The sequence below is a fragment of the Hyperolius riggenbachi genome, chromosome 12 (genome assembly GCF_040937935.1).
Source record: "Hyperolius riggenbachi isolate aHypRig1 chromosome 12, aHypRig1.pri, whole genome shotgun sequence".
NCBI classification, from domain to species: domain Eukaryota; kingdom Metazoa; phylum Chordata; class Amphibia; order Anura; family Hyperoliidae; genus Hyperolius; species Hyperolius riggenbachi.
The window spans coordinates 243,718,997-243,744,217 of NC_090657.1; the positions used below are offsets into that span (position 1 = coordinate 243,718,997).

At 45.2% G+C, this 25,221-nt stretch overlaps 1 protein-coding gene across 1 annotated transcript in view; it reads left to right on the forward strand.

The window, feature by feature from the left end:
- LOC137541324 (uncharacterized) overlaps positions 1-25,221 on the forward strand; it is a 177,401-nt gene that overhangs the window by 105,803 nt on the left and 46,377 nt on the right. The gene's annotated exons all lie outside the window — the stretch shown is intronic.

Sequence of the window (25,221 nt, forward strand, 5' to 3'; positions counted from 1 at the left end):
AGACAGTCTTTGTGACAGTAGGGCGTAATAGAAAGTGAGTTTTGAGTAGGGATGGGACGAATCCACAATTTCTTCGAATCCGAATCCGGATCCGAATCTAAAAAGGTTCTCGAATATCTCGAACCTTTCGAATCCCGAATCTAACGAATCCTGCACATAAGAATTGTGCGATTCATGGTATAGTTGCCCGCAGTATAGGTACCCAGGCATAGGTAGCGAGGTAAAGGTGCCTTCAGTATAGCTAGCTAGGTATGGGTGCCTTCAATATGGGTAGCTTTCAGTACAGGTAGCAAGGTATAGGGGCCTTCAGTATAGGTAGCAGGGTTTATGGGCCTTCAGTATAGGTAGCAGGGTATATGGGCCTTCAGTAAAGGTAGCAGGGTATATGGGCCTTCAGTATAGGTAGCAGGGTATATGTGCCTTCAGTATAGGTAGCAGGGTATAGGGGCCTTCAGTATAGGTAGCAAGGTATAGGGGCCCTAAGTATAGGTAGCAGGGTATATGGGCCCTAAGTATAGGTAGCAGGGTATATGGGCCTTCAGTAAAGGTAGCAGGGTATATGGGCCTTCAGTATTGGTAGTTAACTAGGTATAGGGGCCTTCAGTATAGGTAGGTAGAGGGACCTTCAGTATAGGTAGCAGGATATAGGGCCTTAAGTATAGGTAGGTATGAAGGTAGGTATAGGGGCCTTTAGGTAGGTAGGTATAGGGGCATTTAGGTAGGTAGGTGTAGGGGCCTTTAGGTAGGTAGGTGTAGGGGCCCTTAGGTAGGTAGGTAGGTAGGTAGGGAGGCCTGTAGGTAGGTAGATGGGTGGGTAGGTATAGGGGCCTTTAGGTAGGTATGTAGGTAGGTAGGTATAGGGGCCTTTAGGTAGGTATGTAGGTATAGGGGCCTTTAGGTAGGTGGGTAGGTAGGTGTAGGGGCCTGTAGGTAGGTAGGTATAGGGGCCTTTAGGTAGGTAGGTATAGGGGCCTTTAGGTAGGTAGGTATAGGGGCCTTTAGGTAGGTAGGTATAGGGGCCTTTAGGTAGGTAGGTGTAGGGGCCTTTAGGTAGGTGGGTAGGTAGGTGTAGGGGCCTTTAGGTAGGTAGGTATGTAAAGGGGCCTTTAGGTAGGTAGGTATAGGGGCCTTTAGGTAGGTAGGTATAGGGGCCTTTAGGTAGGTAGATGGGTGGGTAGGTATAGGGGCCTTTAGGTAGGTATGTAGGTAGGTAGGTATAGGGGCCTTTAGGTAGGTAGGTGGGTAGGTAGGTGTAGGGGCCTGTAGGTAGGTAGGTATAGGGGCCTGTAGGTAGGTAGGTATAGGGGCCTTTAGGTAGGTAGGTGTAGGGGCCTTTAGGTAGGTAGGTGTAGGGGCCTTTAGGTAGGTAGGTAGGTAGGGAGGCCTGTAGGTAGGTAGATGGGTGGGTAGGTATAGGGGCCTTTAGGTAGGTATGCAGGTAGGTAGGTATAGGGGCCTTTAGGTAGGTATGTAGGTATAGGGGCCTTTAGGTAGGTGGGTAGGTAGGTGTAGGGGCCTGTAGGTAGGTAGGTATAGGGGCCTTTAGGTAGGTAGGTATAGGGGCCTTTAGGTAGGTAGGTATAGGGGCCTTTAGGTAGGTAGGTATAGGGGCCTTTAGGTAGGTAGGTGTAGGGGCCTTTAGGTAGGTGGGTAGGTAGGTGTAGGGGCCTTTAGGTAGGTAGGTATGTATAGGGGCCTTTAGGTAGGTAGGTATAGGGGCCTTTAGGTAGGTAGGTATAGGGGCCTTTAGGTAGGTAGATGGGTGGGTAGGTATAGGGGCCTTTAGGTAGGTATGTAGGTAGGTAGGTATAGGGGCCTTTAGGTAGGAAGGTAGGTGGGTAGGTAGGTAGGTGTAGGGGCCTGTAGGTAGGTAGGTATAGGGGCCTGTAGGTAGGTAGGTATAGGGGCCTTTAGGTAGGTAGGTGTAGGGGCCTTTAGGTAGGTAGGTGTAGGGGCCTTCAGGTAGGTGGGTAGGTAGATGTAGGGGCCTTTAGGTAGGTAGGTAGGTATGTATAGGGGCCTTTAGGTAGGTATGTATAGGGGCCTTTAGGTAGGTAGGTATAGGGGCCTTTAGGTAGGTAGGTATAGGGGCCTTTAGGTAGGTAGATGGGTGGGTAGGTATAGGGGCCTTTAGGTAGGTGGGTAGGTAGGTGTAGGGGCCTGTAGTAGGTAGGTAGGTATAGGGGCCTTTAGGTAGGTAGAGGGGCCTGTAGGTAGGTAGGTAGGTATAGGGGCCTGTAGGTGGGTAGGTAGGTAGGTAGGTAGGTATAGGGGCCTGTAGGTGGGTAGGTAGGTATAGGGGGCTGTAGGTAGGTAGATGGGTAGGTAGGTATAGGGGCCTTTAGGTAGGTAGGTATAGGGGCCTGTAGGTAGGTATAGGGGCCTTCCCCATGCCTCCTCCGCTCACCGCCAACCCCCCTCCCCGGCCTCCTCCGTCCCCCCCGTGCCTCCTCCGCTCACCGCCAACCCCCCCCCCCCCCCGCGGCCCCCCTTCGTCCCCCGTGCCTCCTCCGCTCACCCCTGCATGAGTATCTACTCACCTTTCCGTGGAGAGCAGAGCGGCAGACCTCTTCGATACTTTCCTGTTCCCTCTAGTGGCCGGACCGGCTCTTACTGATGACATCATTGTAAGAGCCGGTCACTAGGGGGAACCAGGAAGTCGGCGAGAGCGCTCTGCGCTCCGCTCAGGTGAGTTGATGCTGGCGAACGGAGGAGGCGCGGGGGGGTCGGAGGAGGTCGGGGGAGGACGAGTGCGAGCGGGCGGGGAGCGGCGATGCAGCGTCGGGATTCGGCGGATTCGTGTAGTGAAAAATGGCGTCGGGATTCGAATCCACGAATCTCGAATATTTCCCAATATTCGAGGGATTCGTGGATTCGCCGGATTCGTCGTCCCACCCCTAGTTTTGAGCCTTATCTGTCTGAACAGCCTATAAACATCTTGTTTCAGAGTGAATGTATCCTTTGTACATTTAGGAAGAAAGCCAAGTCCTTTAGTAAGGACACATACCTCCTCTGCAGTTAAGTCAGCACTGGAGAGGTTCATGACGGTGTTCAGCGTCTCTGGCTCCACGTGATGCGGCGATCCAATGGTTCCTGTGATGAGTGCTGGGGCTGAAGCGGATCCTGCAGAGCTTGCGCCCGGCCTGGTGGTGGTGTCTCCACTTCTCCTGCCACGGCGACCGCGGCGTGCGCTCCTGCCTAAAAAACGGCCAGTGGAGGGGGATGAGGATCCGGAAGTCGGTAGTGATGAGGATGCACGTTCGTGTCATGTGCGTGCCATGCACCAGCTCCGCCCACCAGAGGCGTGTCAGTGATACACCTCATTTCTGCGATAGTCCTCCTGGTCCCTCTCGAACTTGGAGCACTTGTATTGCAAACCAAAGGTCTTTCAGAGTCTTATCGAGTCTCCTCTGGTGTCAGACTCTCGCGAAGCTCCATCTCCGCTTGCGTAGCTCGGGCTTGTAAGTCCAGCATATCCTTTTGGATAAGCGCAATGGTAAGTGTAATTAGATCAAACGAACACTTATTGAGTATTTGAGCAAACAATTTCTTGTATTCCTCCAAGTCAGCAAACAAGGTGGGAGTCAGCCTCACCCTTAGCCCCCGTGGTATGTGACGTATACTGGGGTATCCAGCTAAAGTGATACAATGTAACTCCAAGGCAAGTTGGTGTTTCAGCAACTTCTCACAGGCTCTGGCATTGACGGTAACAGTTTTTTGAGTCAAAAAGTCTCTGGATCTGGATACCTCCGTGTGTATTTTTAAAGTGTGATTTGTGTGAAGCTCAATAAAAGAGCAGTGTGCTGCAACTCTTCGTTTCATCTTTATATATATATATACACAATGCCACCCATAGTTATTCATACCCCTAGCTAATTTTTACTTAATGTTACTTTTATTCAACCAGCAAGTAATTTTTTGATGGGAAATGAGATAGGTGTCTCCCAAAAGATAATAAGATAATAGGATGATGTACAAGAGGCATTATTGTGGGGGGAAAAAAATCTCAGCTTTATTTACATTTGAGCAAAAAGTGTCCAGCACAAAAGTTCTATACCATTCCAAGTAGTCCAAGCTGTTCTAAAGTGTCCTAATTAGTTACCCTGATTAATTGCGAACAGCTGTTTTAATCAACTCAACAGGTGAAAAACAGCAGCTCTCTGCAGTTGGTTTGTGGACAGTCATGGCTAAGACAAAGGAGCTCAGTGAGGAGCACCTGCGGCTGTGCATTGTGGCTGCTCACAAGTCAGGAAAGGGCTACAAGGCTATTTTAAATGTTTTCAAGTTCCAGTGGCTACAGTGCAAAGTATTATTAAAAAATACCAGATGTTCTGCACTGTGGGAAATCTGATGACATGGTCGGAAGCCAAAAGTGACACCTGTGCTGGCCAGGAGGATAGTGGGAAAGGTGAAAAATAATCCAAGGATCACCACCAAGACCATCCAGGTGAGTGCTGGTGGCAATGTCTCAAGGCAGACAATCCACAAGGTAGACTGCATACGGCTGGGTTCTACGGATGCAGACCAAGGAGGACACCACTACTCCAGATAAGGCACACAAAAGCTCGCTTGGCCTTTGCAAATGCTCGTATGAAAAAAGAAGAAGACTTCTGGTCTTCTTTATTATGGTCAGATGGAATAAAACTTGAATTGTTTAGTCACAATGATGTTTCCTTCATTTATCATAAAAAAAACCTTCAACCCAAAGAACACCATAGCCACTGTCAAACATGGTGGTGGGAACTTAATGGTTTGGGATTGTTTTTCAGCCAATGGACCAAGTGTGAGGAAACGCGGAAGAGCCGCCATCTCTCACAATGAGGCGGCTGTTTCCGCGTTCAGCAGCGCGTCACAACGCGGAAAAAACCGCTGCATGCCGCTTAGGCAGAGCGGCGGAATCCGCATTGGTAACGGCGGAATCCGCATCAGAGGCGGCCCCCGCACTAGATACATTGCATGACAGTACTGGTGTGACTGGGACTGATAGTCCACCAAGATTCAGACTTACACGCGCGCGAGCACAGAGGCAGAGTTTAAATAGCAGTTAGAAGGGTGTCGGCTGACCAGCTGGGTCAGCTGACAAATTCCACAACTCTCATTGGTCCAGCAATTAGGGAGGTCCTGGAAAGGTCGTTGAGTATATATACTGCTGGGTGTTCACTTGCTCTTTGTCTGGCGTTGCGATCACATATGTGGAAGCACCCAGATCCGTAGTCAGATCCGCAAGTGTGCCGGGACCAGCTGGAGCTGTAATCCTACACTTAGCTAGGTTCTGTTGATAGCTAAAGTACTAGTTTGATTGTATTTATTTGTTATGACTTTTGCCTGCCTTGACTACCCTTTTGAACTCTGATCTTGTACCTCGATATTTCTGATACTCTGTTGCCGAACCCCGGCTCGTTACTTGACTCTGCTTCTGCCTCCTGATTTTGTACCCCGATATTTCTGATACCCCGTTGCTGAACCCTGCCTGTACTTTGACTCCGCCTTTGCCTCCTGATCTTGTACTTTATCTGTCCATGTGTGTACGACCTGGCTTGTCCGACCTCGAGAACCGACCTTACTGTTAGAGGCGGTTCCTCGTTCTGTTAAGTGACCCTTCCGCCAGAGGGTTACTTTCAGTATATCCTTCCCGCTGGCAGCCTGACTCCTCCTGTCTTGGAGAGCTCAGGTTTGCGGAAGGAATCTGTACAGTACGCCTTACTGTACTGAGGCCCTGTCCTCTAAGTGTTACTGTTACACCAAAACACTACACTCTACTCAGGTGAACAGAGGTTAGCTAGTATATCGGATTATCAGTGATACTGCAGATCACGTATAATCTGGTATACATCTGTATTCCCAGTGGTTCTGCAGATCACTGGTAATCAGATCCTCTCTGTGCTTCACCGATCGTTACACCAAGGAACCTAATCGCAGTAACCGGCACCATGAAAAAAGAACAATACATGAGAATTCTCAACAACAACATGAGGCAGTCTGCAGAGAAACCTGGTCTTGGGCACCAGTGGACATTTGCTGTGTGTTTTGGGTCATTGTCATGCTTAAAAGTGGTGAAGAAATGGTTAGCAGACAACAACATTAACGTTTTGGAGTGGCCCAGCCAGAGTCTTGACTTGAATCCAATTCAGAATCTGTGGAGGGAGCTAAAGATCAGGGTGATGGCAAGAAGACCCTCCAAACTGAAAGATTTGGAGCACATTGCTAAAGATGAATGGGCAAAAATACCTGTGGAGACATGCAAAAAGCTGGTCTGCAATTATAGGAAGCGTGTGATTGCCGTAATAGCCAATAAAGGCTTTTTATTGATTATTGAGAAGTAGAGTTGGCTCGAACCTCCAATTTTAGGTTCAAGAACCTCAAAAGCGAACCTCCGCAAAAAGTTTGGGTCGCACAAACTTTTCGAACCGCAATAGACTTCAATGGGCAAACTTCGAAAACTAAAAACATTTATGCTGGCCACAAAAGTGATGAAAAAGATGTTTCAAGGAGTCTAACATCTGAGTTTTTGCATGGCGGAGTGGGATACACGCCAAAAGTCCCTGGGAAAAATTTGGATTTAACGCAAAGCAGCGTTTTAAGGGCAGAAATCGCATTGCATGCTAAATTGGAGGCCTAAAGTACTTTAAAACATCTTGCATGTGTATACATCAATCAGGGAGTGTAATTAGTGTACTGCTTCACACTGACACACCAAACTCACTGTGTAACGCACAGCAAACAGCTGTTTGTGTAGTGACGGCCGTGCTGGACTGGTGCGCACCATGGCAAGAGTGCAGGTGATGGCGGCTTAGTGACTGTCCAGCTGATCGAATTTGGTCTGTCCACAATGAAGCAACAACCTTATTACCTTGGGTGTGCCCCCCCCCCGAGACACTCATATAGGCGATGCAAGCCCCCTCACAGGTGCAGTTAACAAGTATGCATGGACTGGTATATTACACAGCATGCGGTCACACAGCTACTGTGAACAATTATGCCATGACTAGTATTACAAATGTGCAGCTGTCACACACACACAGGTACCGTGAACAGGTGCAGTGACACTGTGTGTGCTCACGTAGGTAGGTAGGTGCACTGAACAGGTGAGTATGCAGTGATTGGTATTACAAATGTGCAGCTGTCACACACACAGGTACCGTGAACAGGTGCAGCAACTGACTGGCATATAACAGTGCGAGCGGTAATGTAGATAGGTAGGTGCACTGAACAGGTGGGTATGCAGTGATTGATATTACAAATGTGCAGCTGTCACACACACACAGGTAGTCACTGAGTGTGCTGGGCCTGGCAGTGGCACAGTAGGAATTACCAAGGGGCCAAGGTCCAGCATCTGCGACTGTCTGACAGGGTTGTATATGCAACACAAGTGTCTGGGGCACACACACAATAGATCACAAGAACAACATTAGCTCTCAAAAGAGCTGTTGAGGATGAGGAGTGTTTTTTAGCAATAAGTATCAGCAAGTAGGAGCAACCTATCAAGCCTAACACAAGAGCCTAACTAAGCTTTCCCTATGTCAGCAGCAGTTGTGTGTTACGACCAGAACCTGAAGTCTGGCCACTTTGGGTTCAGGCCAGTCAAAACATGAAGTGGCTGTGCACCTGTGGCCGATGTTAGAAATTAAAAGGATTCCTGGCTCACGGCGGCGTTAAATGAATGAATTCACCCCCGGAGCAATGTAACAGATGAAGCTGCCTCTTTGGCTCAGCCTCCTCCCCCTGCCTTTCTCTCCTATGCAGCTTTGGCAGCCGCGGGACACGCTTGTCCCCCAGGGTCATTCGTAGCGGCAAGAAGCAGAGGAGGAGGCTGCAGAGATTACTTCTGCCAGCACCCGCACTGCAAGAATGAACGGCAGGATTCCCTGCCGCTATGAACGACCCTGGGGATATGCGTGTCCCCCGGCTGCCAAAGCTGCATAGGAGAGAAAGGCAGGGGGAGGAGGCAGAGCCAAAGAGGCAGGTTCATCTGTTACATTGCCAAGGAGGTAAATTAATTCATTTAACGCCGCCGCAAGCCGGGAATCCTTTTCGATTCTAACATTGGCCACAGGTACAGAGCCACTTCGTGTTTTGACCGGCCAGAACCAAAAGTGGCCAGACTTCAGGTTCTGGCCGTAACATATATATAAACACACACACACACTTTCTCTCACACACTCTCTCCGAGGCACAAACACACACACACATATATTATTTTTTTATGGTAGAGGCTATTATTGTTTGTAATATAATTTAAATATAACAATAAATAATCGTGGGCAGATTGCAATGAAGGGATAACTATAGCAGATGAATTACTGAGTCCATTTGGTGGCCGGAGAAGAGCACACAGGGAGAAGGGGCCCAGCCAAATAGGCTTACAATCTAAGCCTATATTACACGTCTGGGTCTATATCATGGTGGTGATACTGTGAGCTGTGATGGGAGACATCTGCTTCCCACACAGGTGATTCATCAACACGTTACGAACCTTTAAAAGATCACATCATGTATGACCACCATTAGACTTAAACTGGTATTTTCAACCAATGGCAGCTTGGTAATGGGCATATAATGAAAGTAGACTACATAAGGCAGCCAAATACTCCTCTAAGCTTTTAGGATGTTTCTACACTGGAACAAATGTAAACCTGCATGAGTCATTAAAAACCACCAGAGATAGTCAATGAGAGGCAAATAATTTCTACTTGCATTTAAATTCCATGTAAATTGCATGCAGCTTAACATGGGCCAATCACCATTAACAGGAAGTTGTTACAATTGGTCCATTTTTAAATTGCAGGCTTGGGGGTGGGTCATGCTTTGTAGTGATATACATGGCTGTATGAGCTTTAAATCTACAACATGTTATATGCCTGCTACAAACTATTACAAAATAAAATATATGCAAAATTGTAGAGGAAATAAAGACTATTGGTGATCCCAATAACTACTCATAACCAGTATGTTCCACAATGATCAAAATCAATTTATTCAATACTAATATGGTAAAAAGTTAAGATTAAAAAACATATGAGATGGCCATCCCAGCTATCAATCAAACATGTCTCACATACCACTACAACCACACACTAACTACACTCGGCATGAAGATGTCAAAGCTAGATGGTATAGGATGCACTGGTGCTACACATTAGCAATCCAATATTGCACAGAGTTCTTCACAAACAGTGATGGTGGGTTTGATGCTATATACAGGTGATCCGCTTAGTGCAGCCAGATTGTCAAAGACTACTTGAAGCATGCAGATATGAAGCATATCATAGAAGCGAGAAAGCCAGCAATCAGCCAAGCAACAGCAAAGTCATTAGCAGATCATATGCAACAAGCAGTGCAGAGTATTATGCAGGTCATATAAACACAGTGGTCTCACCACCCCATAGATGTTCTTTGTATGCTTCTTAAGCTGTGTTGTACTCACAGTGGGTTGAATGTGTCCCAGATGACAAGGTTAGCACCTAGGATGCGAGTTTCACCAGACAAAGCTGTCAACGTTACTCAGTGGATGCGCGTGAACAGGGCCGGATTTGTACTTTTTACCGCCCAAGGCCACTGTCACTAACCGCCCCCCTTCCGTATAGGTAGCGAGATGACCCCATCCCCCTTCCCTCCAGTATATGTAGCCAGATGACCCCTCCCCCCTTCCCTCCAGTATATGTAGCCAGATGACCACTCCCTCTTTCCCTCCAGTATAGGTAGCCAGATGACTCCCTTAATCTCTCCTTTTCCCACCCCTCTATCAGTATAGGTAGCCAGCTCGCCTTCACACCGCAGCAGCCATCAGTGTCACTCATTTCTCATAAGGGTAAGGACCAGAGGCGCCAAAAAGAGTAAAAACAATGTAAGGATAAAAAATGGGGGGAGACGTGCTCACCACCCATCCAACAGACCAAAACCAATAGAAAACACAGTGCTTGATCAAACAAATAAGCAATTTATTAGTACTCCCAGATGCTACGCGTTTCACGGGATCAACCCGCTTCCTCAGGCAATTAGACAGGAGCACAAGCTAAAAAAAATACAGAACAAAAAACATCCATAAATAAAGGACCCCAAAGGCTTGTAATAGTTTACAACCGAATTCAGTGCTTCACAGATCAAAGTGCAAACCATAATGCAGGCAAATACATTCAGTGCATAATCATTTAGAAGGCTCACTCACTAGGACTCATTCGAATATCTACATATGTCAATATTCCAAATATAAAGCTATTGGGGAGAGGTATAAACTATAAATATAAAGCTATTGGAGAGAGGTGAAAACTATATGATTTACATGCCAGGGCTAAATTGCAATAGCTATCAACCCCCAGTGTCAGGTAATATATGCTGGCCTCTAACAGTAATGATGGTGTATTTTTTTAGTAGGAACTGATTGGGTCTAAGCTAACTTGACCCTGGTTAAAACAATTGCAGGTACAATGGTACAATGCAGTATTCATAAAGAAAACCAATCCAGTGTAAATACAGTAAAGAAGGGACTTACCGGTTGGGGGTCTGAAACGAGCTCAGCGCCTCAGTGGAGAACGAGGTGCACTGAGCCCTAGAAATAGTTTGGATGAGCGGAGAACGCCGTCTCCGCAATGCGCTGCATCACCTCCACCGCGCTATGCGGAAGTGACGCATAGCGCATGCGCCGGAGGGTGTCGGCGCCAGTTTGGAAATGGTATAATGTTGGCAACCAGGACTCCGCTTGTACGCGGTTCTCCGTCAGTTCTCAGCGTTACTAGTGACGCGACCCTATACATAATGCTGGCGCTGTAAGCGCCTAAAAGCCCACAGAACGCTAAAACATTATAGTGCATTTATACGCAGCGGATATTAGTGTAAAGATATTAAGAGTAATGGCAGCTGTAGCCTGGGGGATAAGGGAAGGGGTTTTAACATAGTATTATATATAAAAAATAGAGGAATTTTACTAAAATAATTCCAGCATTCATATCTTTCCTAATATACAGCCTAACCATAAAATTTAACACGATAAACAAAAATATACATATATCTAACATAAGATCATTGATCATAAAATATACATAAATTGATTATTATAAAAAATCCAACAACGAAAAAAACCTCATAAATCTTGATGGATTGAGATCGATAAAAGAGAGGACAAGTGTACTAAAACCTTATATCGCTATCAATCGTAGTGCGACTAATAGCACCATAGATTCAATATCGTTCAGGTAAAAAACGTTCTTTTAATTTTGTCTAGAACGCTTTTTCTAAGACCTCATTGAGACCGTTAGGGACCAGACTTTTTAGGATATTGGGGAGGACAAAAGAAGCGCTCTCTGGTGCATTACCTTTTTAATATGCTTCCTATAAGCAAGTAAAATCACACGTACAATGTTAAAGTTAAAAAGTGCACTTATCACACTAAGGAGCACATCCCCACGTCCTCTGGATGTTGCATCCGTCCAATGCTTCTCCTCACTATGGCCAGTAGCGGGGGAACCGATCGGTTTCTAGCAGCGGCGGATCAGGGAACACGGAGACGCTAATGGCAGCTGCCTTGCGCCTGTTACGTCATGACGCGTTTCGGCGTTCCACGCCTTCGTCAGATGACGCAAAGGCGCAAGGGACGCGAATTTGTATGCGTCTGGTTTCCCAGCAACAGCCGCCTTACCATACGGCAGCCCTGCTGGGTCACAACATATATAAACAAAAGGATGCGCGCGCACCACCGGCGCCCTCACAGCCATGCCCATACATGACACGTCGATCTATATTAGTAAAGGAAAGGGGCCAATTCATAAAATAAATTCATCGGTGCCAATAGAGACATTTCATAAAACAGTATAAAAATTATGTAAATGTAAAAACATTTTTTTCCACTTATACATATATCCATAAAACGATATACGCATGTCGTATACGGAAGAAACAACCAGGAGGCAGCGGGGAGCTTACCCCAATGGTTCTTCTCCACAGCTCATACATCACAATTCTCCATATAACATTGGTCAATACACATACATATCTCCCCAATACATGTATACATATATATATATATATATATATATATATATAAAAACTGTGCAAAAAATGTACAAAAAAACGATCCCTAGGCTTATTCCTGCCCATATAGAGATAAATTTTATACAAATGGTCCAAAATCATGAACCTTAATAAAAGGGTTAAAAATACTAAATACTTCAAAAAATTATATACTGTCAACAATGCACTAATCCCTTCATAGAGTCCCATACACATCCATACTCATTCGTGAAATTATAAAAACCTCACGAAGATGGGGACAAAGGACTAAATCTTTAAGAATGGCAAAAAATAAAAATGAATCCTCATTAGGGCCCCTCCCAAAACCATGGTATGGGTGCTCGAACCGGAGCAAGGCCATTTGAAGGATAGGAGAGAAGCAGGGGGGGGGGGGAGGGAAAAGGGGGAGGGGGTATGGGGAGGAAAGGTAGGAGGGGGGAATGGGAAAAGGGAGGGGGGGGAAAGGGGAGGGGGGAGGAGGAGGGGGGGAGAGGGGGGAGGGGGGGAAAAGGAAAAGAAAAAGGGGGGGGAGAAAGGGGGGGGGGGGTTAAAGAAAAAGGGGGGGGGAAGAAGGGGGTGAGAAAAGGGGGAGGGGGGGAGGGGGGGGGAGGGAAAAGGAGGGAAAGGGGGTACGGGCTATTTGGTGAGTGGAGTTATTAAATATAAGTGGCCACTTCCAGCCCTTCATTCAGTCCTACTGGGGCTAGGGAGTTAAATCTAAAGATCCAGAAGGATTCTCGTTCACATAATCTCTTATGTCTCGCCCCCCTATTGAGGTCCCTTGAGATCAATTCTACTCCCATTATCCTCAGACTATCAACCCTACCCTCATGGGCTTCCTGAAAATGCTTAGGAACTGTGTGTTTGATACAGCCCTCCTCTATTTTCCTCCTATGTTCCCCCAATCTTTGTCGTAGGGGCCTTGTGGTTCTGCCTACATAGCTTTTATTTGGACATCCACAAGTGAGCAGATAAACCACAAAGGCAGAACTACAATTAATGAAGTCCTTTACCTTCACAACCTCTCCATTCCCATCTACAACTTCTGAAACCCGATGCTGAATGTATTTACAGCAGCCACATCGTTTTTTATTGCATTTAAAGTTACCGGCCAACTGAGGAAAGAAAGTTGGTCTCTCAATTGGTGGGTTTTGAATGTTACTGGGCGCAAGCTTATTTTTGATCGACCTAGCTTTCTTGAAAATTACGTCAGGACAAGTGGACAGCTCATTCTTCAACCAAGGGTCCTGAAGAACTATAGGCCAATTTTTCTTTACAATGTTTTTAATTTTCATGGCCCTACTATTAAAGGTGGTAACAAATGTAGGACCTCCTTTATTGCCTCCTCTCACACTGTTGTTATAGGCTGACTTAAATTTTTCCTTTCTTTTATAATTGTTACCCTTATCCTTACCTCTAAACTCATCCTTGACTCTAGAGATAAACTGTTCCTCATAACCCTTCTCCACAAATTTATTTGCCAAAACCTTGCCCTGTTCATCATAATCCTTATTTAAAGAGCAATTTCTCCTTAATCGACAAAATTGACTTTTAGGTATATTCTGGATCCATCTGGGAAGATGACAGCTAGATACATGCAGGTAAGAATTTCCTGCCGTTGGCTTGAAGTGTGTTTTGGACTGTATGCTATTGTTAGAAAGATCAGCCATCAAAGTAAGATCCAAAAATACAATACTTTCCTTATCAAATACATGTGTAAAAGCTAGATTAAAAGTGTTATTGTTACAATATTCTACAAAACATCTCCCCCCCCCTTTTTCTTTAACCCCCCCCCTTTCTCCCCCCCCCTTTTTCTTTTCCTTTTCCCCCCCTCCCCCCCTCTCCCCCCTCCTCCTCCCCCCTCCCCTTTCCCCCCCTCCCTTTTCCCATTCCCCCCTCCTACCTTTCCTCCCCATACCCCCTCCCCCTTTTCCCTCCCCCCCCTGCTTCTCTCCTATCCTTCAAATGGCCTTGCTCCGGTTCGAGCACCCATACCATGGTTTTGGGAGGGGCCCTAATGAGGATTCATTTTTATTTTTTGCCATTCTTAAAGATTTAGTCCTTTGTCCCCATCTTCGTGAGGTTTTTATAATTTCACGAATGAGTATAGATGTGTATGGGACTCTATGAAGGGATTAGTGCACTGTTGACAGTATATAATTTTTTGAAGTATTTAGTATTTTTAACCCTTTTATTAAGGTTCATGATTTTGGACCATTTGTATAAAATTGATCTCTATATGGGCAGGAATAAGCCTAGGGATCGTTTTTTTGTACATTTTTTGCACAGTTTTTTTTTATATATATATATATATATGTATACATGTATTGGGGAGATATGTATGTGTATTGACCAATGTTATATGGAGAATTGTGATGTATGAGCTGTGGAGAAGAACCATTGGGGTAAGCTCCCCGCTGCCTCCTGGTTGTTTCTTCCGTATACGACATGCGTATATCGTTTTATGGATATATGTATAAGTGGAAAAAAATGTTTTTACATTTACATAATTTTTATACTGTTTTATGAAATGTCTCTATTGGCACCGATGAATTTATTTTATGAATTGGCCCCTTTCCTTTACTAATATAGATCGACGTGTCATGTATGGGCATGGCTGTGAGGGCGCCGGTGGTGCGCGCGCATCCTTTTGTTTATATATGTTGTGACCCAGCAGGGCTGCCATATGGTAAGGCGGCTGTTGCTGGGAAACCAGACGCATACAAATTCGCGTCCCTTGCGCCTTTGCGTCATCTGACGAAGGCGTGGAACGCCGAAACGTGTCATGACGTAACAGGCGCAAGGCAGCTGCCATTAGCGTCTCCGTGTTCCCTTATCCGCCGCTGCTAGAAACCGATCGGTTCCCCCGCTACTGGCCATAGTGAGGAGAAGCATTGGACGGATGCAACATCCAGAGGACGTGGGGATGTGCTCCTTAGTGTGATAAGTGCACTTTTTAACTTTAACATTGTACGTGTGATTTTACTTGCTTATAGGAAGCATATTAAAAAGGTAATGCACCAGAGAGCGCTTCTTTTGTCCTCCCCTTTTTTCACTGTTTTTTACAGCCTCTTACTGGTTCCCAAGTAAGATAGGAGCTGCACTCTGGGGAAGCCTGTCGTTTCTTTGTGAGGAGAGTTCTGGATTGGAGCGCATTGGATTTTTTGCTTTTATCTTATGAGATTGTGTTGGGACACCTCTGCTGCACCTTTTGAGAACTGACTGATCACAAAAATGGAAGAGTCTGGTGAGACTCCCAAATGGGAGAGCTTTAAGAACGATATTCATGAACAATTAATTATGATAAATGTAAAAGTGGCCGCTGAGCCACAGAGATTTGTCTGCAGGAATGCTGCAGAAATTGTGAATGACGGTGGGATGAAACAAAAAGTTGATGACATGATAAAATTGTTTAGAGAATTAGAGGATGCTAGGAATTACGAGTGTACCCAGTGGTTGGATTCTTCATTCTTGCAGGAATATATTGACTTTCACATCTCTCCCAGGGGGTTGCGTAACAAAAAGAGTTGTGATTTTCTTGAGAGCGATTTGCAGAAATTGTGGCAAGAGGCAGCTGAATACTGCACCACCACGTGGATGAAAATAGTGGTGGCGCAGAGAGAAAGAAATCTTAAAAAAGCCCGTGCCATTATTCCTGATATCCTCAAAGAATTAGAATGCTACAAGGAAATGAGTGATTTTAGAGGATGGAATGATAAAGTGGATAATACTGGCAAAAGGTTCCAAAAAGAGCTTTTAGACAAGAAGCTCTCAAAATTTGAGAGGGACAGGGTTGATTATGCTTTGGGTCAGGTCTTCCAATGGGAGGATCACCATTCCCAAAGGTCCATTAGAAATAGAAGTAATAACAACAAGAGAAAGTCAGAACCCTGTGGAATGGATGATCAATTAGCCATGGAGGAGGTGCAAAATTCCATTGTACAGGCTATAGATAAGAATACAAGTAGAGAAAATGAATGGGTGGAAGTTAGGACCAAAAACAGTTACAAAAATATAAATAAAAATAAAAATAAAAAAAAAAGTCCCTCTAAGGATCCCTCCCTTTAGATCAATAATCGTGAAGCATTCAGGAAAGATAGAGATAAGACTTGGTACAGGTCTGAGAACTACACTCGCCATTCCAATAAATATGCCCGTAACCATCCCAGTGGAAAACCCGGGAGTAGAGAACATTTTGAAAGAAAAGATAGAGTTTCATTTGTGTATCAGGGAAGAAGAATAGACCCAAGAACTTCCCCCAATAATGCACCCTCCAAAAACCCAAACAGGAGAGCTTTTGGACTCCCACACACGGACTCCGGGGGTTCTCCTGATGTTGACTCAAGTGCCCCCAGGTTTATGAACAGATACCTTGGCCGGAAAATTCGTGAAGGTGCCATTCCAAAAAATAAGCACAGAGGGGGAAGTCTCACCCCCATTAGGGAGAGAACCTATGACAGTTCCAAAACCCTTAGAATACCACAGTGGACTGTCAATAGCACCACAAAAGAAATAATTGATGTCTCTCCCCTTCCTGATACTGGGGTCCGAAAAGAAACCCCCGTGGACCTGCCTAGGGTTAGAGATGAACCTTCGCTTCAAATGAGTGGAGACAATCTTGTCTCCATCATCAGCTCAGAAAGCGCCATTAGAGACCCACGACAGGACTCTTTTTTTAGGGGTGAATCTTCCACAACCGGCAAAAAGGCCCCTGGAAGAGTCAGAAGGGGAAACCGAGGAGGAAGGAAAATCCAAAAAAGGAAAAATAAAATAATGATAGAAACAGCGCCCTCCACTATAAGGATTTTTAATTTGTCCTCACGGGAGTTAAATGCCGTAGAGATGAGTCTCTTGAGAAAAGGGCTAAACTTTGCCCCTACCTCTAATCCAGACGAGTTTACCTTGTTTAAGGACCTGCACAGGTTTGTGCGCACTCTCACCCTAAAAAGGTTCTTTACGATTAAAAGCAAAAAGGACACACTTCCTGATCAGATAGATGGAGGTTTGGAAGGGTTTGATTCTCCGGCAGAGTCCAGTCCTGCGCATGGTCGAGAGTTGTGCGACTTCGGCGATACGCAGGTCATGCAGGATTTGGAATCCCTTTGGCAAGAGTCGGGGGGGTTCGAGTCCAATGATTTGGACGATGAAAGTTGGCTACAATTTTTGCCAAACGATGAGATAAAAAATACCCCGTTCAGGCCCAAATCCATATTTTATCCGGTACATAGTAGAGGGCAGTATATAAATGCCTTCTACAAGACTGTACTGGAACAATTAAAGGAAATCTGCACCAACAAGAACCGGCCAAAAGAATATAATCTGAGTATACAGGAGAGGGAGGCCCTGAAAAACCTTTCTGATGACAAAGAGATCGTCATCAGGCAGGCAGATAAGGGAGGGGGATTGTGTTGTTAAACTTCACAGATTATAAGGATGAGGGGTTGAGGTTGTTGGGTGATACACTCACATACACCAAATTAACAAAGGATCCCACTGAGGAGTTTAAAGGGAAGCTTTTTGAGATCACCACTGATGCCCATAAAAAAGGGCTAATAAGTGGTGAAGAGAAAAGGTTTTTGGAACCTGCATACCCACAAACTCCATATTTCTATACAATACCAAAAGTACACAAAAACAGTGAGAAGCCACCTGGGAGACCTATAGTGGCTGGGATGGGTGGTTTACTTGAGAATGTTTCCACATATATTGACTATTTTTTGCAGCCATGTGTGGTCAGCACGGAGGCATACACGAGGGACTCCCAGCATGTGCTTGACTTGCTTTCTGGGTACAGGTGGGAGATGGCTATTGCTGGGCGTCTCTCGATGTGGCCTCTTTATATACATGTATCCCTCATGAGAGGGGTTTGGAGGCAGCCAGATTTTTCCTTGGGGTATATCAAGACCTTGCGCCTGATCAAATTAATTTCATTATAGATCTATTAAGGTTCGCACTATCACATAATTTCTTTTCATTTATGAACTCCATCTACTTACAGACCTGTGGCACGTCTATGGGGGCAGGATTCGCGCCCAGTTTTGCCAATTTATACATGGCTTTCTGGGAGAAAATGTTCATTTGGGGGGAAAATCCTTTTAAGAAACATGTGGTGTTTTATACGAGGTTTATCGATGATGTATTGATAATATGGGATGGCAAGGAAGAAGAATTCAATTGTTTTGTAGAATATTGTAACAATAACACTTTTAATCTAGCTTTTACACATGTATTTGATAAGGAAAGTATTGTATTTTTGGATCTTACTTTGATGGCTGATCTTTCTTACAATAGCATACAGTCCAAAACACACTTCAAGCCAACGGCAGGAAATTCTTACCTGCATGTATCTAGCTGTCATCTTCCCAGATGGATCCAGAATATACCTAAAAGTCAATTTTGTCGATTAAGGAGAAATTGCTCTTTAAATAAGGATTATGATGAACAGGGCAAGGTTTTGGCAAATAAATTTGTGGAGAAGGGTTATGAGGAACAGTTTATCTCTAGAGTCAAGGATGAGTTTAGAGGTAAGGATAAGGGTAACAATTATAAAAGAAAGGAAAAATTTAAGTCAGCCTATAACAACAGTGTGAGAGGAGGCAATAAAGGAGGTCCTACATTTGTTACCACCTTTAATAGTAGGGCCATGAAAATTAAAAACATTGTAAAGAAAAATTGGCCTATAGTTCTTCAGGACCCTTGGTTGAAGAATGAGCTGCCCACTTGTCCTGACGTAATTTTCAAGAAAGCTAGGTCGATCAAAAATAAGCTTGCGCCCAGTAACATTCAAAACCCACCAATTGAGAGACCAACTTTCTTTCCTCAGTTGGCCGGTAACTTTAAATGCAATAACAAACGATGTGGCTGCTGTAAATACATTCAGCATCGGGTTTCAGAAGTTGTAGATGGGAATGGAGAGGTTGTGAAGGTAAAGGACTTCATTAATTGTAGTTCTGCCTTTGTGGTTTATCTGCTCACTTGTGGATGTCCAAATAAAAGCTATGTAGGCAGAACCACAAGGCCCCTACGACAAAGATTGGGGGAACATAGGAGGAAAATAGAGGAGGGCTGTATCAAACACACAGTTCCTAAGCATTTTCAGGAAGCCCATGAGGGTAGGGTTGATAGTCTGAGGATAATGGGAGTAGAATTGATCTCAAGGGACCTCAATAGGGGGGCGAGACATAAGAGATTATGTGAATGAGAATCCTTCTGGATCTTTAGATTTAACTCCCTAGCCCCAGTAGGACTGAATGAAGGGCTGGAAGTGGCCACTTATATTTAATAACTCCACTCACCAAATAGCCCGTACCCCCTTTTCCTCCTTTTCCCTCCCCCCCCCTCCCCCCCTCCCCCCCTTTTCTCACCCCCTTCTTCCCCCCCCCCCCTTTTTCTTTAACCCCCCCTTTCTCCCCCCCTTTTTCTTTTCCTTTCCCCCCCCTCCCCCTCTCCCCCCTCCCCTTCCCCCCCCTCCCTTTTCCCATTCCCCCCTCCTACCTTTCCCCATACCCCCTCCCCCTTTTCCCTCCCCCCCCCCTGAATCTCTCCTATCCTTCAAATGGCCTTGCTCCGGTTCGAGCACCCATACCATGGTTTTGGGAGGGGCCCCTAATGAGGATTCATTTTTATTTTTTGCCATTCTTAAAGATTTAGTCCTTTGTCCCCATCTTCGTGAGGTTTTTATAATTTCACGAATGAGTATGGATGTGTATGGGACTCTATGAAGGGATTAGTGCACTGTTGACAGTATATAATTTTTTGAAGTATTTAGTATTTTTTAACCCTTTTATTAAGGTTCATGATTTTGGACCATTTGTATAAAATTGATCTCTATATGGGCAGGAATAAGCCTAGGGATCGTTTTTTTGTACATTTTTTGCACAGTTTTTTTATATATATATATATATGTATACATGTATTGGGGAGATATGTATGTGTATTGACCAATGTTATATGGAGAATTGTGATGTATGAGCTGTGGAGAAGAACCATTGGGGTAAGCTCCCCGCTGCCTCCTGGTTGTTTCTTCCGTATACGACATGCGTATATCGTTTTATGGATATATGTATAAGTGGAAAAAAATGTTTTTTACATTTTACATAATTTTTATACTGTTTTATGAAATGTCTCTATTGGCACCGATGAATTTATTTTATGAATTGGCCCCTTTCCTTTACTAATATAGATCGACGTGTCATGTATGGGCATGGCTGTGAGGGCGCCGGTGGTGCACGCGCATCCTTTTGTTTATATATGTTGTGACCCAGCAGGGCTGCCGTATGGTAAGGCGGCTGTTGCTGGGAAACCAGACGCATACAAATTCGCGTCCCTTGCGCCTTTGCGTCATCTGACGAAGACGTGGAATGCCGAAACGCGTCATGACGTAACAGGCGCAAGGCAGCTGCCATTAGCGTCTCCGTGTTCCCTGATCCGCCCGCTGCTAGAAACCGATCGGTTCCCCCGCTACTGGCCATAGTGAGGAGAAGCATTGGACGGATGCAACATCCAGAGGACGTGGGGATGTGCTCCTTAGTGTGATAAGTGCACTTTTTAACTTTAACATTGTACGTGTGATTTTACTTGCTTATAGGAAGCATATTAAAAAGGTAATGCACCAGAGAGCGCTTCTTTTGTCCTCCCCTTTTTTCACTGTTTTTACAGCCTCTTACTGGTTCCCAAGTAAGATAGGAGCTGCACTCTGGGAAGCCTGTCATTTCTTTGTGAGGAGAGTTCTGGATTGGAGCGCATTGGATTTTTTGTTTTTAGGATATTGATCCAGTATATCTCCTTCTGGCACAACGCTTCAAAGATGTTTGGGATGTGTGGGGAAATTGCCTCTATGAAAGTAATATGAAATAGTCGGGGATCTCTATCGTGGTGCGTGCCGAAATGTCTAGAGACACTGTGGAGAGCTAAGCAGTTGATAATGTTTCTCTTGTGTTGGCCGACCCTGCTGCGGGCCTCCTGGGTCGTACGGCCCACATATTGGAGGCCGCAAGGGCAGGATATGAGGTAAATAATGTACCGGGAATCGCAATTGATATATTGTTTTATAGGGTATATACTTGATGTGACAGTGTCTCTAGACATTTCGGCACGCACCACGATAGAGATCCCCGACTATTTCATATCACTTTCATAGAGGCAATTTCCCCACACATCCCAAACATCTTTGAAGCGTTGCGCCAGAAGGAGATATACTGGATCAATATCCTAAAAAGTCTAGTCCCTAACGGTCTCAATGAGGTCTTAGAAAAAGCGTTCTAGACAAAATTAAAAGAAAGTTTTTTACCTGAACGATATTGAATCTATGGTGCTATTAGTCGCACTACGATTGATAGCGATATAAGGTTTTAGTACACTTGTCCTCTCTTTTATCGATCTCAATCCATCAAGATTTATGAGGTTTTTTTCGTTGTTGGATTTTTTATAATAATCAATTTATGTATATTTTATGATCAATGATCTTATGTTAGATATATGTATATTTTTGTTTATCGTGTTAAATTTTATGGTTAGGCTGTATATTAGGAAAGATATGAATGCTGGAATTATTTTAGTAAAATTCCTCTATTTTTTATATATAATACTATGTTAAAACCCCTTCCCTTATCCCCCAGGCTACAGCTGCCATTACTCTTATATCTTTACACTAATATCCGCTGCGTATAAATGCACTATAATGTTTTAGCGTTCTGTGGGCTTTTAGGGCGCTTACAGCGCCAGCATTATGTATAGGGTCGCGTCACTAGGGACGCTGAGAACTGACGGAGAACCGCGTACAAGCGGAGTCCTGGTTGCCAACATTATACCATTTCCAAAATGGCGCAGACACCCTCCGGCGCATGCGCTATGCGTCACTTCTGCATAGCGCGGCGGAGGTGATGCAGCGCATTGCGGAGACGGCGTTCTCGCTCATCCAAACTATTTCTAGGGCTCAGTGCACCTCGTTCTCCACTGAGGCGCTGAGCTCGTTTCAGACCCCCAACCGGTAAGTCCCTTCTTTACTGTATTTACACTGGATTGGTTTTCTTTATGAATACTGCATTGTACCATTGTACCTGCAATTGTTTTAACCAGGGTCAAGTTAGCTTAGACCCAATCAGTTCCTACTAAAAAAATACACCATCATTACTGTTAGAGGCCAGCATATATTACCTGACACTGGGGGTTGATAGCTATTGCAATTTAGCCCTGGCATGTAAATCATATAGTTTTCACCTCTCTCCAATAGCTTTATATTTATAGTTTATACCTCTCCCCAATAGCTTTATATTTGGAATATTGACATATGTAGATATTCGAATGAGTCCTAGTGAGTGAGCCTTCTAATGATTATGCACTGAATGTATTTGCCTGCATTATGGTTTGCACTTTGATCTGTGAAGCACTGAATTCGGTTGTAAACTATTACAAGCCTTTGGGGTCCTTTATTTATGGATGTTTTTTGTTCTGTATTTTTTTTAGCTTGTGCTCCTGTCTAATTGCCTGAGGAAGCGGGTTGATCCGTGAAACGCGTAGCATCTGGGAGTACTAATAAATTGCTTATTTGTTTGATCAAGCACTGTGTTTTCTATTGGTTTTGGTCTGTTGGATGGGTGGTGAGCACGTCTCCCCCCATTTTTTATCCTTACATTGTTTTTACTCTTTTTGGCGCCTCTGGTCCTTACCCTTATCACATTGCTATCCACCTATGGTGGCAAGGATTTTTCCTGATTTCTTTCTACAGAGAGCGACATCTTATACCTGAGTGGGGTCAGGTTCTAATTCTCCCCACCGGCATATGGAGTGGTTGCCTAGGGGCAACCCACGTTTGTGAGTATAAATTCTTTCTATCTACTTTGGCTTCATTGTCTTGATATACTATACCATTTGGGCTCTCGGTCTTTTGTTTTTGTTTTCTGAAGTGACTCATTTCTCAGCTCGTCTCCAGTATAGGTATCCAGATAACCCCTCCCCCTTCCGTCTAGTATATGTAGCCAGATGACTCCTCCCCCTTTCACCCTAGTATAGGTAGCCAGATGACTCCCTTAATCCCTCCCTTTCCCACTCTCCCTTTCAGTATAGGTAGCCAGCTTGCCTTCACACCGCAGCAGCCATCAGTGTCACTCATTTCTCAGCTCGTCTCCAGTGCAGAAGCTTCCTCTTCCCCTCTGTCTCCAATGCTGCCCAAGTCCGTAGCCACCGGCCATAATGCAAACGTGCACAGAGAGAAAGGTGGCTGCTGCACAAATAGCTAGCAGCAGAGTACCGCTGTCAGGTGCTCACCTGATCTCCCTGCATTGCTGCATTTGCAAGCTTGAAAATTCTGTGCCAGTTTACCCTGCTGCTTTGGTGCCCTTGCTTCTGTGGTGCCCTAGACCATGGCCTAGGGGGCCTTGGCCTAAATCCGGCCCTGCGTGTGAAGCAAACCTGGTGCTGGGAAGTGTACACCAGGCTGTCCAGACAGGAGACATGTCCTGGTCAATGTCCATACAGACTAGAGATGTCGCAAACCTCCGATTTTCTGTTCGCGAACCCCGTTCGCGAACCTTCGCGGAAGGTTCATTTCGCGGAAAAGTTCGCGAACCGCAATAGACTTCAATGGGGAGACGAACTTTGAAAACTAGAAAAATTTATGCTGGCCACAAAAGTGATGGAAAAGATGTTTCAATGGGTCTAACACCTGGAGGGGGGGCATGGCGGAGTGGGATACATGCCCAAAGTCCCGGGGAAAAATCTGGATTTGATGCAAAGCAGTGTTTTAAGGGCAGAAATCACATTGAATGCTAAATTGCAGGCCTAAAGTGCTTTAAAACATCTTGCATGTGTATACATCAATCAGGGAGTGTAATTAGAGTTCTGCTTCACACTGACACACCAAACTCACTGTGTAACGCAGCGCAAACAGCTGTTTGCGTAGTGACGGCCATGCTGGACTGGTGCGCACCGTGGCGAGAGTGTAGGCCATGGCGGTATTCAAGCCCATATGGTCGCCGGTCTGTGGTAGCTCAATGATAGAACAGTGACTGTCCAGCTGATCAAATTTGGTCTGTCCACAATGAAGCAACAACCTTATTATCTTCTTGTATGTAGGTAGGCATAAGTAGGTGTCCCAGTAGTTAGCTAGGCATAGGTAGGAGTCCCAGTATAGGTAGGTAGGCATAGGTAGGAGTCCCAGTATAGGTAGGTAGGCATAGGTAGATGTTCCAGTAGTTAGCTAGGCATAGGTAGGAGTCCCAGTATAGGTAGGTAGGCATAGGTAGGAGTCCCAGTATAGGTAGGTAAGCATAGGTAGATGTTCCAGTAGTTAGCTAGGCATAGGTAGGAGACCCAGTATAGGTAGGTAGGCATAGGTAGGTGTCCCAGTAGTTAGCTAGGCATAGGTAGGAGTGCCAGTATAGGTAGGTAGGCATAGGTAGGAGTCCCAGTATAGGAAGGTAGGCATAGGTAGATGTCCCAGTAGTTAGCTAGGCATAGGTAGGAGTCCCAGTATAGGTAGGTAGGCATAGGTAGGAGTCCCAGTATAGGTAAGTAGGCATAGGTAGGTGCCTCAGTAGTTAGCTACACATAGGTAGGAGACCCAGTAGTTAGCTAGGCATAGGTAGGAGACCCAGTAGTTAGCTAGGCATAGGTAGGAGACCCAGTAGTTAGCTAGGCATAGGTAGGAGACCCAGTATAGGTAGGTAGGCATAGGTAGGTGTCCCAGAAGTTAGCTAGGCATAGGTAGGAGTCCCAGTATAGGTAGGTAGGCATAGGTAGGAGTCCCAGTATAGGTAGGTAGGCATAGGTAGGTGTCCCAGTAGTTAGCTAGGCATAGGTAGGAGTCCCAGTATAGGTAGGTGGGCATAGGTAGGTACCTCAGTAGTTAGCTAGACATAGGTAGGAGACCCAGTAGTTAGCTAGGTATAGGTAGGTGTCCCAGTATAGATAGTTAGGAAGGGCCTGGCTGGCACAGTAATAACAATTACCAAGGTCCAGCTGCAACAGATAGGGCTGTATAATGTCAGTGAGCAACACACACACAAAAAAAAGAGCTGTTGAGGGCTGCTATTTTAGCAATAACAATCAGCCAGGAGCAAGCCAAGACCAAGAGCCTAACTAATCTTTCCCTAGGAGAACAAGTCTGCAGCAGCTGTCCCTAGTCTGTCTCTAGCAGGCACACGAGTGAGTGTAATGGCCGGCAAACCTGCCTTATATAAGGGGGGGGGGGCTCCAGAGCTTAGTGTAGCCTGAATGGCT